The sequence below is a fragment of the Chiloscyllium plagiosum genome, chromosome 46 (assembly GCF_004010195.1).
Source record: "Chiloscyllium plagiosum isolate BGI_BamShark_2017 chromosome 46, ASM401019v2, whole genome shotgun sequence".
Lineage (NCBI taxonomy): Eukaryota > Metazoa > Chordata > Chondrichthyes > Orectolobiformes > Hemiscylliidae > Chiloscyllium > Chiloscyllium plagiosum.
The window spans coordinates 11,920,143-11,932,879 of NC_057755.1; positions in this window are offsets into that span (position 1 = coordinate 11,920,143).

The window sequence follows — 12,737 nt, forward strand, 5'->3', positions numbered from 1 at the left end:
ATATTTGGAGATGTCTTCACCCTACTGGCAGGGACTTTTTTTCAAACCCACATAAATGTCACACGAGGATTGACCTCTTTCTGGCTCCCTCGGCCCTTCTGGATTTGATTATGGGTTGTAAAATTGGGAATATAGCTGTCTCTGATCATGCAGCTGTGTATTTAGAGGTTAAGGCCAAGAGTGAAGGGCTAAGTTTGTGGCACTGGCATTTGGACTCTTTTCTCCTTAAAGATTCCAAATTTCTGGAATACTTTTTGAAGGAGTTTCAGGAATTCTTGACTATCAACTCAGGCACGGCTAATAGTCCATCTATGCTATGGGAGACTGCTAAGGCCTTTGCTAGGGGATTAGCTATTTTCCTACTCGGCTAGCCAGAAACAACAGGAGGAAGAACAGCAGCGTCTACTTGAGATGTGGTTGAAAGCTGCCGAGGCAGCACATTTTACACTGTCTTCGGTGACTAAGTTACAGCGGATCATGGCTCTCCGGGCTGCCTTGAATTCAATACTGACACAAAAAGCAAAGCAAGAACTTGCTTTTGCTAGACAAAGGCTGTTCGAATATGGGGATAGGCCAGGGAAGTATTTAGTGTACCTGACTAGGAAAAAGCGTGCTCCCCAATCCATTGCTGCAATCAGAGACAGCGCCGGGGTCCTTACATACGATGCTAAAAAGATTAATGAGGCTTTTCGGAGCTTTTACTCTGAATTGTATCAGTCTGATGGTTGCGAGGACAGGAGGGCTAAAATGGAGATCTTTTTTAAGAACCTCGACCTCCCAGGGGTAACCTTGGAACAGGCCTCTATCCTTAATGTCCCCTTGACAATTCAGGAAATACAGGAGGCAGCTAGGCAACTTCAGAGTGGGAAAGTGCCTGGCCCTGATGGTCTACCGAGTGAGTTTTATAAGGGATTCTGTCAGGGCCGATGTTGGAGATGTACAATCACTCCTATATGCATGAATGCCTACCACCATCTTTGAGAGAAGCTAATATTTCCTTAATTCTTAAGAAGCGGAAGGTTCCTGAGGATTGTGCCTCATACAGGCCCATCTCTCTGTTAAATTCAGATTTCAAGATTCTGTCCAAGATCCCGGTGCTGAGATTGGAAAGGGTGTTGCCCCATTTAATTAAAGAGGACCAGACAGGTTTTATAAGGGTCTGTAAGTCCTCTAATAATATTAGAAGGTTGCTGAATATGGTCCAAGTTTGTCAGCAACGATCGATTCAGGGGTTGGTGATTTCCTTAGATGCAGAGTAAGCATTTGACCGGGTGGAATGGCCGTATCTTTTTTATGTCTTAGAACAGTTTGGGTTGGGTGGGGCCTTTGCTAGGTGGGTGGAGGTTTTATATTGCCACCCTCTGGCCACAGTCATCACCAATGGGCTGAAGTCTGGGAATTTTAGGATTGGTAGGGGTAGTCGGCAAGGCTGTCCCCCCTCACCATTGTTGTTTACGTTGGTGATAGAGTCGCTGGCAGAGGCCATTCATCAGAATGTCCACATAACTGGTCCGAAAGTGGGATCGAGGGTACACAAGATTACACTGTATGCGGATGATGTCCTTCTGTTTTTATCGAACCCGATGACCTCCGTACCCCATTTGATACAATGTATCAATTCATTTGGGGCTATTTCAGGATATAAGATTAACTTTGGAAAATCAGAGGCTTTGCCTTTGGGGAACCTTAAGGATGTACCAGAAGTTGAAGGTGCCCTAAGTTTCCTTTTAAGTGGTCATGGGCAGGGTTCCAATACTTAGGCATTTTTATTACCCCCAGGTTTGATCTGTTATTTCGGACTAACTTTGCTCACATGCTCGACAATATTAGGCGAGATCTCCAAAGATGGGAAGCTCTTCCAACTTCATGGCTGGGCCGAATATCTCTCATTAAGATGAATGTTATTCCTCATTTGGTTTATCCCATGTGTATGCTCCCTATAATGTTTCCCAGGTCAACGCTGCAGAAGCTTTGGTTTGGTTCCTTTGTCTGGCATCGTGGGCAGCCCCTCATCAAACTTACTAAATTGCAGTTGCCTCAAGGAGGGGGAGGAGTTGATTTCCCAGACATCAGAAGGTATCAATTGAGTTCCCTGCCATCCTTTGTCTGTGATTGGGAGGTAACAATCCAAACTCAATATGGCTGAATATTGAGGCCTCCCAGGCAAAGTGCCCTCTTATTAACCTGTTGTTCATGGATAAGATGAGGACAGTTATGGACCATTGCCGGAACCCCATTGTCATTAATACGGTCAAGGCATGGAGGGCGATGCATCAGAGTGAAGGTTGCTTACCCAAGACCTCGCCACTTGCACCTATAGTTGGCATGCCAGGGTTCCGACCAGGGATGATGGACTCAGGGTTCAAACAAGGGCAGCGAGAGGAGACTTGTTTGAGGGGGAGGTTATGATGTCTTTTGAGCAACTGAGCCGCAAATACGGGTTGCCCAGCAGAGATCTTTTCCATTTTTTTCAGATTAGGGATTTCATCCAGAAGAAGCCCTAAGCTCTATAAACCCGAGACAGAGAGGCTGCTGCTACACTCCACAAGCACCCTTTTGGTTAGTGCACTCTATCGCCTGCTGGGTGGCAGGGCCTGGCAGGATATTAACTGGTTATTCGATGTCTGGGAGCAAGAGCTAGGAGTGGAGATCTCTTCTGAAACATTGGAGAACATATGGGAGAATGTTTGAAAGACCTCAATCTGTAATAGGACATGCGCTACACAGTTAAAAGTTCTGCACAGGGCTCATCTGGCACCAGACCGTCTGGCGAAGTTTTAAAAAGGGGCATCTTCAGTGTGTCCCAAATGTAAAATAAGTGTAGGTTCCCTTACCCATTGCTTCTGGACATGCCACAGGCTCCGTGTTTATTGGAACGCGGTGGCGGGAGAGATAAGGAGGGTATTCAGGACTGAAGTCAAAGTAGACCCGATATCTCTCCTCTTAGGTCCACCGAATTTACCATCTTTAGACGGGCATGGGAAGAAACTGTTTAATATTCTTGCATACTGTGCACAGAAGAATGTTCTGATGAACTGGGTGTCTGAGAACCCGCCGGGCTTGCTGGGATGGTAGAAATTAATGATAGAGAACATTCCCTTGGACTTTTTTACAAACATGGTGCACCACACAACAGACCATTTTTATAAGACATGGCAGCCCTACTTGAGTTATTTGGATCTAGATTTGTCAGTTATCTTAACTAAGGCATTTATTTAACCAGGATGATTAGATTTGTCAAGCCCTGGGCCCTGGAGGGGGTCTCCCAAGTTAATACAGGTATATATACAATGCTCCCGTTCCTTTGTTTGGGAGCTTTGCGCCGAGCATAGCTGTTCTGTATTTTGTGCATTTTTTTTTGGTTTGTTTTTTGCTTTTCTTTTTTTTGGTGTTGCTTTGCATAGTGTTAGGGTTTGCTTTATATTATAGGGTAGGTTAGTAGTTAGTAGATAGTAGTTGTATTGTAATTTGTGTTTTTTTTCTTTTTATTATACTGATATTTGTTATTGTTTTTTTTTCCATTAATTTTATATGCTTGTAAAGTTAAAAAAAATTGCTAATAAATATAGTTACAAAAATAAAGAAGGCACACGGTGTGTTAGGTTTCATTCAGAGAGGAATTGAGTTCCGGAGGCGCAATATCATGCTGCCACTATACAAAACGCTAGTGCGGCCACACTTGGAATATGGAGTACAGTTCTGGTCGCCATATTTCGGGAAGGATGTGGAAGCATTGGAAAAGGTGCAGAGGAGATTTACCAGGATGTTGCCTGGTCTGGAGGGAAGGTCTTATGAGAAAAGGCTGGGAGACTTCGGGCTGTTCTCATTGGAAAGAAGGCTAAGAGAGGATTTGATAGAGACATATGAGATGATCAGAGGATTAGATAGGGTAGATAGTGAAAGTCTTTTTCCTAGGATGATGGCGTCAACTTGTACGAGGGGCCATAACTACAAATTGAGGGGTGATAGATTTAAAACAGATGTCAGAGGCAGGTTCTTTACACAAAGAGTGGTAAGGGTGTGGAATGCCCTACCTGCCAAAGTAGTCAACTCAGCCACATTAGGGAGATTTAAACAATCCTTAGATAAGCACATGAATGATGATGGGATAGTGTAGGGGAGGGCGAGCTGAGAATAGTTCACAGGTCAGCGCAACATTGAGGGCCGAAGGGCCTGTTCTGCGCTGTATTGTTCTATGTTCTATGTTCTAAGACTCACGCCACTCCATCCACTCCACCCAAGAATTCCTGAAGACCATCAAAGACACCAAAATATAAGAAGATGGAGTAATTGTGTCTTTTGACGTAACAGCCCTATTCACATTCATCAATATCAACCTGGCCAAGGAAACACTGACTACATTATTAGAAGAACCAAAGGCACATACACCAAACACCACCAATTGATCAGCAAGGACAATGTCTTGAAGCTAGTGGACCTATGCCTTACCACCCACTTCACCTTCAACAACAAAACCTACAGACAAACCAATGGAGCACCAATGGAATCTCCGATATCAGGGTTCTTAGCAGACGCAGTAATGCAGAGACTCAAATAACCAGCTCTGCCAACCCTCCAACCCAAACTTTGGATTCCCTATGTGGACGATACCTTTGTCATCACTAAATGAAACAATTTAGAGGAAACCCTCAAGACCATTAATGGCACAAAATTCACTAAAGAGGATGAAAACAACAGACTGCCATTCCTAGATGTTGCAGTAGAGCAAACAGCCAATGGGGAACTTCAAACCAGTGTTTACAGGAAAACAACACATACTGACCAAATACAGAAGCAATCATCCCAACACCCACAAACAGAGCTGCATCAGAACCTTATTTCAATGAGCCACCACTCACTGCAGCTCAGAGGAAAATCACCTACAGAGTGTATTCAAAAAGAACAGGTACCCAATGAACACAGTCCACTGATTCCTCAAGAACAAACCCAAATAAGCAGAAAAAATGCACCCAGAAACTCTAGCCACTCTCCTCTACATCAAAGACATCTTGGAAATGACTGCCAGACTACTCTGACCTCTTGGCACCATGGTAGCGCACAAACCCACCAACACATAAAAATAGCAGCTAATGAATTTGAAAGACCCTATACAGATAACAAGCAAAACTAATGTCATTTACAAAATACCATACAAGAAATGTAACAAACACTACATTGGACCAACATGCAGAAAACTAGCCTCCAGGATACATGAACATCAACTAGCCACAAAAATACATAACCCATTCTCACCAGTATCCTTACATATAGATGAGGAAGGATACCATTTCTACTGGGACAACACATCCATCCTAGGACAAGCCAAACAGAGACATGCACGAGAATTCCTAGAAGCATGGCATTCCAACGGGAACTCTATCAACAAACACATTGACTTGGATCCCATTTGCCATCCCTGAGAAAAAGAACAGGAAATGACATCACCACAGGAAATGATGCCATCACAGGGAATGACATCACCAACCCAAGAAAACCTAAACACATAAATAGAAAGCAGGTCATATCAGCAGTGCTTCATCTGGTAGCTCATTGATGATGTTACCTAGAAATTTGGTGAAATGTCTGAAAACGAACCTTCCAGCTCAGTGAGCAAACCTACATCCATCAGAGGGTAATAGTGGAAGGATACTTGTTGGACTGGAGGCCTGTGATTAGTGGAGTGCCTCAGGGGTCGGTGAGGGGCCCATTACTGTTTGTTATCGAAATCAATGATTTGGATGAGAGTGTTCAAGGCATGATTATGTTTGCAGATGACACTTTAAAATAAGCGGTATCGTGGACAGTGAGGAAGGTTCTCAGACCTCGATCAACTGGGGAAGTGAGCTGGGAAATGGCAAATGGAATTTCATATAGATAAGTGTGATGGCTTGCATTTTAGAAAGTCAAATCAAGGTAGGAGTTTCATGGTGAATGGTAGGGCCTTAAGGAGTGCAGTGGAACAGAGAGACCTTGGAGTTCAGGTAACGGTTCTCTGAAAGTGGAGTCACAGGTAGACAGGGCAGGGAAGAAGGCTTTTGGCACACTGGCCTTCATCAGCCAGGGCATTGAGTATAAAAGTTGGGAAGTTATGTTGCAGTTATGTAGGATATTGGTAAGGCTGCACTTGGAGTTCAGTTTTGGTCACTTTTTTTTAGATTAGATTACTTTAGTGTGGAAACAGGCCCTTCAGCCCAAGTCCACACCGACCCTCCGAAGAGCAACCCACCCAGACCAATTCCTCTACATTTACGCCTCCACCTAACACTACAGGCAATTTAGCATAGGCAATTTAGCATGGCCAATTCACCTAACCTGCACATTTTTGGACTGTGGGAGGAAACCAGAGCACCCGGAGGAAACCCACGCAAACATGGGGAGAATGTGCAAACTCCACACAGTTTGCCCGAGGTGGGAATTGACTTTGTTACAGGAAGGATTTTATTAAACTGGAATGAGTGCAGATGAAGCATGGTGGCATGGTGGCTGAATGGTTAGCACTGCTGCCTCACAGCACCAGGAACCTGGGTTCAATTGCAGCTTCGGGTGACTGTCTGTGTGGAACTTGCACAATTTCCCCATGTCTATGTGGTATTTCCTCCCAGTATCCAAATGTGTGCAGGTTAAGTGAGTTAGCCATACTAAACAGCCCATAATCTTCAGGGATGTGTAAGTAACATTTGCTTGTCAGGGGTAAATATAGGGGAATGGGTCTGGGTAGGTTACTCTTCGGAGGGTCGGTGGGCACTTTTTCAACCAAATGCCCATTTCCACACTGTAGGGAATCTACTATATGAAATTTGCAAGGATGTTGCTAAGACTGAAGGGTCTGAGGTTATAGGGAGAGGTTGGACATAGAACACAGAAACAGACCCTTCAGTCCAACTTGTCCATGCCGACCAGACATCCTCATCTAATCTAGTCCCATTTGCCAGCACTTGACCTATATCCCTCTAAATCTTTCCATTTCATATACCCATCCAGATGTCTTTTAAAGGTTGTAATTGTACTAGCCTCCATCACTTTCTCTGGCAGCTCATTCCATACACACACCATCCTCTGCATGAAAATTTGCCCCTTATGTCCCTTTTATATCTTTCCCCTCTCATCCTAAACCTATGTCCTCTAGTTCTGGACTCCTCCACCCCAGGAAAAAGACTTTGTCTATTTACTCTATCCATGCCAATCATGAATTTTTAAGCCTCTGTAAAGTCACCTGTCAGCCTCCGACACTCCAGGGAAAACAGCTCCAGCCTATTAAGCCTCTCCTTATAGCTCAAATCCTCCAACTCTGGCAACATCCTTGTAAATTTTTTCTAAAACCTTTCAAGTTTCACAACATCCTTCCGATAGGAGAGAGACCAGAATTGCACACAATATTCCAAAAGTGGCCTAATCAGTGTCCTGTACAGCCACAACATGACCTCCCAACTCCTGTACTCAATGCTCTGACCAATAAAGAAAAGCATACCAAAAGCCCTCTTCACTATCCTATCTACTTGCGACTCCACTTTCAAAGAACTGTGAACCTGCACTCCAAGATCTCTTTGCTCAACAACACTCCCCAAGACCTTATCATTTAGTGTATGAGATTTGCTCTGATTTGCCATTCAAAATGCATCATCTCATATTTACCTAAATTAAACTTCATCTGCCACTCCTCAGCCCATTGGTCCATCTGATCAAGATCCCATTGTATTCTGAGGTAACCTTCTTCGCTGTCAACTACACTGCCAATTTTGTTGGCATCTGCAAATTCACTTACCATACCTCCTATGTTTGCATCCAAATCCTCTAAAGAAATGAGGAAAAGCAGTGGACCCAGCATCGATCCTTGTGGCACACCACTGGTCACAGGCCTCCAGTCTGAAAGGCAAACCTCCACCACTACCTTTGAGTCAGTTCTGTGTCCAGATGGCTAGTTCTCCCTGTATTTCATGTGATCTAATCTTGCTAATCAGTCTCCCATGAGGAAACTTGTTGAACTTGCTCAGGTTTTTTAGAAGAAGGTCAATTTTAAGATTCCCCAGACAGAGTTTGAGTGGTTGCAAGCACTGGCAATAAATTTTCAGATACATACTTGAAGAATGTTGATTGTAAAAGCTAGAAAAAGGTCAGGAATAGGAATCATTATCGCTAACTGAAGCACCATGGCCATAACAATGAAGTTAGTGAAATATTTGTCATTTTGATAATGTGAATGGCAAATTCAAAGTTTATTTCAAAATCACAAGCTTTTATCAATTTCATTGATTATAATACAGAAACACTTGAGTAATAGTCACCCATATTGTGAAGGTGCAAGTGTTGCACTGGGGTGGACAAAGTTAAAAATCGCACAACACCATTTTGGAATATAACTTGGTGTTTGTGTGATTTGTAACAATAGTCACTTTCTAAACATAGACTGGGTCTGCCAAAGTGCTAAGGGATCAGATGGGAAGGAATTTGTTAAGTGTGTATAAGACTCTTTCTTATTCAGTATGTGGATGTACCTATGAGAGATGGAGCAAAACTTGACTTTCTCTTGGGAAATAAGGCAGGGCAGGTGACTGAGGTGTCTTTGCACTTTGGGGCAAAGTTATCATAATTCTATTAGTTTTAAAATAAGGTCAGAAGTCACATGGAAGTGACACTTTACCTGATGAAGGAGCAGCACTCCGAAAGCTTGTGACCTCGAATAAACCTGTTGGATTATAAGCTGGCATCATGTGACTTCTGACCTTGTCTACCCAAGTCTAACACCAGTATCTCCACATTGTAGTTATAAAATAGAAATGGATAAAGATAGACCTGATCTAAAATTTAAAGTTCTAACTCTAAGGAAGGTCAATTTTGACAGTATTTAGGAAGAACTTTCAAAAGTTGATGGGGGCAGGGGGTGTGGATATTTGCAGATAAAGGGATGGCTGGAAAGTGAGAAGCTTTTAAAAATGAGATAATGAGAGTCTAGGGACTATATATCAAGCGTAAGATGGGCAGATGTAGGAAACGCTGGATAACTCGAGGAATTGAGGTCCTGGTCAAAAAAAAGAAGCAAGCATATGTGAGGTATAGACAGCAGGGATTGTGTGAATCCTGCAAGGAGTATAAGGGTAGTAGGAGTATATTAGGAAGGAATTCACAAGGGCAAAAAGGGGACATGAGATAGTTTTGGCAAATAGGGTTAAGGAGAATCCAAAGGACTTCTACAAATACATTAAGAAGAAAAGAAAAACTAGGGAGACAATGAGGCCTCTTAAATGTCACCAAGGCTGACTATGTGTGGAATCACAGGCATTGGTTGAAATATTAATGAGTATTTTGCTGTGAGAGGGATACGGAAGCTGGAGAGCTCGGGGAAATAAATTGCAACATTTTGAAAAGAGTCTATATTACAGAGAAGAAGTGTTGGATGTCTTAAAAAGATGGACAAATCTCTGGGACCAGATCAGGTGTACCCTAGAACTTAATGGGAAACGAGGGAAGTGATTACTGGGACCTTTGCTAGGATATTTGTATCATCGATGGCCACAGGTGGGGCACCAGAAGACTGCAGGTTGGTTAACGTGGTGTCACTCTTTAAGAAAGGTGGTAAGGAAAAGCCAGAGAACTATAAATCGGTGAGCCCGACATCTATGGTGGGCAGGTTGTTGAAAGGGATACCAAGGGACAGGGTTTACATTTATTTGGAAAGGCAACAACTGATTAGGGATAGTCAACATTGTTGTGTGTATGGGAAATCGTGTCTCACTAACTTTATTGAATTTTTTGAAGACATGATGAAGAGGATTAATGAAGGTAGAGCGATGGACATCATCTACATGACGAGAACGAGGGTAGGTCCGATCAAGGAGAGTAGTGGGAGGCTGTGTATTGAGTCGGAATAGATAGGAGAGGTCTTGAATGAGTACTTTTCTTCAGTATTTACGAATGAGAGGAACCATATTGTTGAAGAGGAGAGTGTGAAACGGACTGGTAATCTAGAGGAAATACATGTTAGGAAGGAAGATGTGTTGGACATTTTGAACAACTTGAGGATAGACAAGTCCCCCAGGCCTGATGGGATATATCCTAGGATTATGTGGGAAGCAAGAGAGGAAATTGCAGTACCGTTGGCAATGATCTTTTCATCTTCACTGTCAACGGGGGTGGTACCAGGGACTGGAGAGTGGCGAATGTTGTACCCCTGTTCAAAAAAGGGAATAGGGATAACCCCAGGAATTACAGGCCAGTTAGTCTTACTTCGGTGATAGGTAAAGTAATGGAAAGGGTACTGAGGGATAGGATTTACGAGTATCTGGAAAGACACTGCTTGATTAGGGACAGCCAGCACGGATTTGTGAAGGGCAGGTCTTGCCTTACAAGTCTTATTGAATTCTTCGAGGAGGTGACCAAGCATGTGGATGAAGGTAGAGCAGTGGATGTAGTGTCAGACTTGGTCATTGCACGGTGAACCATAGGGCCAAGTTCTTTAGCATGGTGAGGCGGGTAAACTTTTGGAATGATATGAGGTGCTGATTGCTTCCATAGATGAAGAGATATTTCCGCCTCCCCTTCTGGACCAATGACATGGGCCAAATTCTGCACAGTTCATTTGGTTCCAATTAAATAAATTTTAAAATTTCAAGAATTTTATCCTGGTCTGTTCGGACATAAGCAAGAGTATTGTGGTCCCCAGAGTTTTTGGTATTAATATCAAGTGACCACCACTGTGGTTCAGTGGATACATACTGCTGACGTTCGTATGAATCAGAATCAAGCTGGACACCATCAGGGGAACATGCAAGTTTTACTTGAAAGGAAGACAGCAAATCTCGTCCCATCAAGTTGCATGATATTTTGTTTGTAATTACAAAACGATGAGACAGGGAATAACCTTGAAAATAAACAGCAACAGGTTGAGAAAGTGGATATTTTTTGCTCTCTCTATGTAGACCAGACAAACTCTTTGTTTGTATTGAAATTGGCAAGTCTTTGTCAGATCTTACAGAAGACATTGAAGCTCCTGTGTCAATTAAAAAAGGATACCATTTGTTGTTAACTTTGAGTACGACTATAGGTTCCTGCTTAAAAGACGCGACACGTCTACCCAGAGAGTGGTGGGGGCATAGAATGCGCTGTCTTTGGGAGTGGCAGAGTCAGAATCATTGGCGAACTTTAAGTGGCAATTGGATAGGTACATGGATGGGTGCTTAAGCTAGGACAAATGTTCGGCACAACATCGTGGGCCGAAGGGCCTGTTCTGTGCTGTATTGTTCTATGTTCTATGTTCTATGTTCTACTAAGATGTTGGACAAGGTTCCTCATGGTATCTAATTGACAAGGTTGGATCACATGGAGTACAGGGAAAACTAACTATTTGGATACAAAATTGGCTAGAAGGTAGGAGACAAAGAGTGATGGTGGACGGTTATTTTTCAGACTGGAGGCCTATGACCAGTGGTGTGCCACAAGGTTCAGTGCTGGGTCCACTGCTTTTTGTCATTTATATAAATGATTTTGATGTGAACATAGGAGGTATAGTTACTAAATTTGCAGATGACACCAAAATTGGTGGTATATTGGACAGAAAAGAAGATTCCCTTAAAGTACAATGGGACCTTGATCAGATGGAAGGATGAGTGGTAGATGGACTTTGGGCTAGATAAATGTGAGGTGCTACATTTTGGTTGGGCAAATCAGGGCAGGACTTATAAACTTAATGGTAAGTCCTGGAGAGTGTTGCCGAACAAAGGGACCTTGGAGTGCAGGTTCATAGTTCCTTGAAAGTGGAGTCTCAGGTAGATAGGATAATGAAGAAGGTATTTGGTATGCTTGCCTTTATCAGTCAGTTTGGAATTGGAAGGTCATGTTGCAGCTCTACAGGACATTAGTTAGGTCATTTTTGGAACACACTGCATTCAATTATGGTCTCATTTTTATGGGAAAGACATTATGAAACTTGAAAGGGTTCAGAAAAAATTTTATACAATGCCTACAGTGTGGAAACAGGTCATTTGGCCCAACAAATACACACTGATGCTCCAAAGAGTAACCCACGCAGACCCATTCCCCTACCCTATTGCTCTACATTTCTCTTGACTAGTGCACCTAAGCTACACATCCCTGAACACTATGGGCAATTTAATATGCCAATTCACCTAGTCCACACATGTTTGGATTGTAGGCAGAGCACTTGGAGTAAAGCCATGCAGATACAGGGAGAATGTGCAAACTCAACACAGTCGCGTTGGGCTAGAATTGAACCCAGGTCCCTGGTTCTGTGAGACAGTAGTGCTAACCACTGAGCCATCATGCTGCCCCAAAACAGTTACATCCATTTACACAGATGTTGCCAGGATTGGAGGGTTTGAATTATAGGGAGAGTCTAAATAGGCTGGGGCTTTTTTTCTCTGGAGCGTCAGAGACTGAGGGATGACCTTATTGAGCTTTATAAGTATGAAACGAACTGGTAAGCTAGAGGAGATACTTGTTAGGAAGGAAAATGTATTGGCATTTTGAAAAACTTGAGGATAGACAAGTCCCCCAGGCCTGACGGGATATATCCTAGGATTATGTGGGAAGCAAAAGAGGAAATTGCAGAACCGTTGGCAATGATCTTTTCGTCTTCACTGTCAACGGAGGTGGTACCAGGGGACTGGAGAGTGGCGAATGTTGTGCCCCTGTTCAAAAAAGGGAATAGGGATAACCCCGGGAATTACAGGCCAGTTAGTCTTACTTCGGTGGTAGGCAAAGTAATGGAAAGGATACTGAGGGAT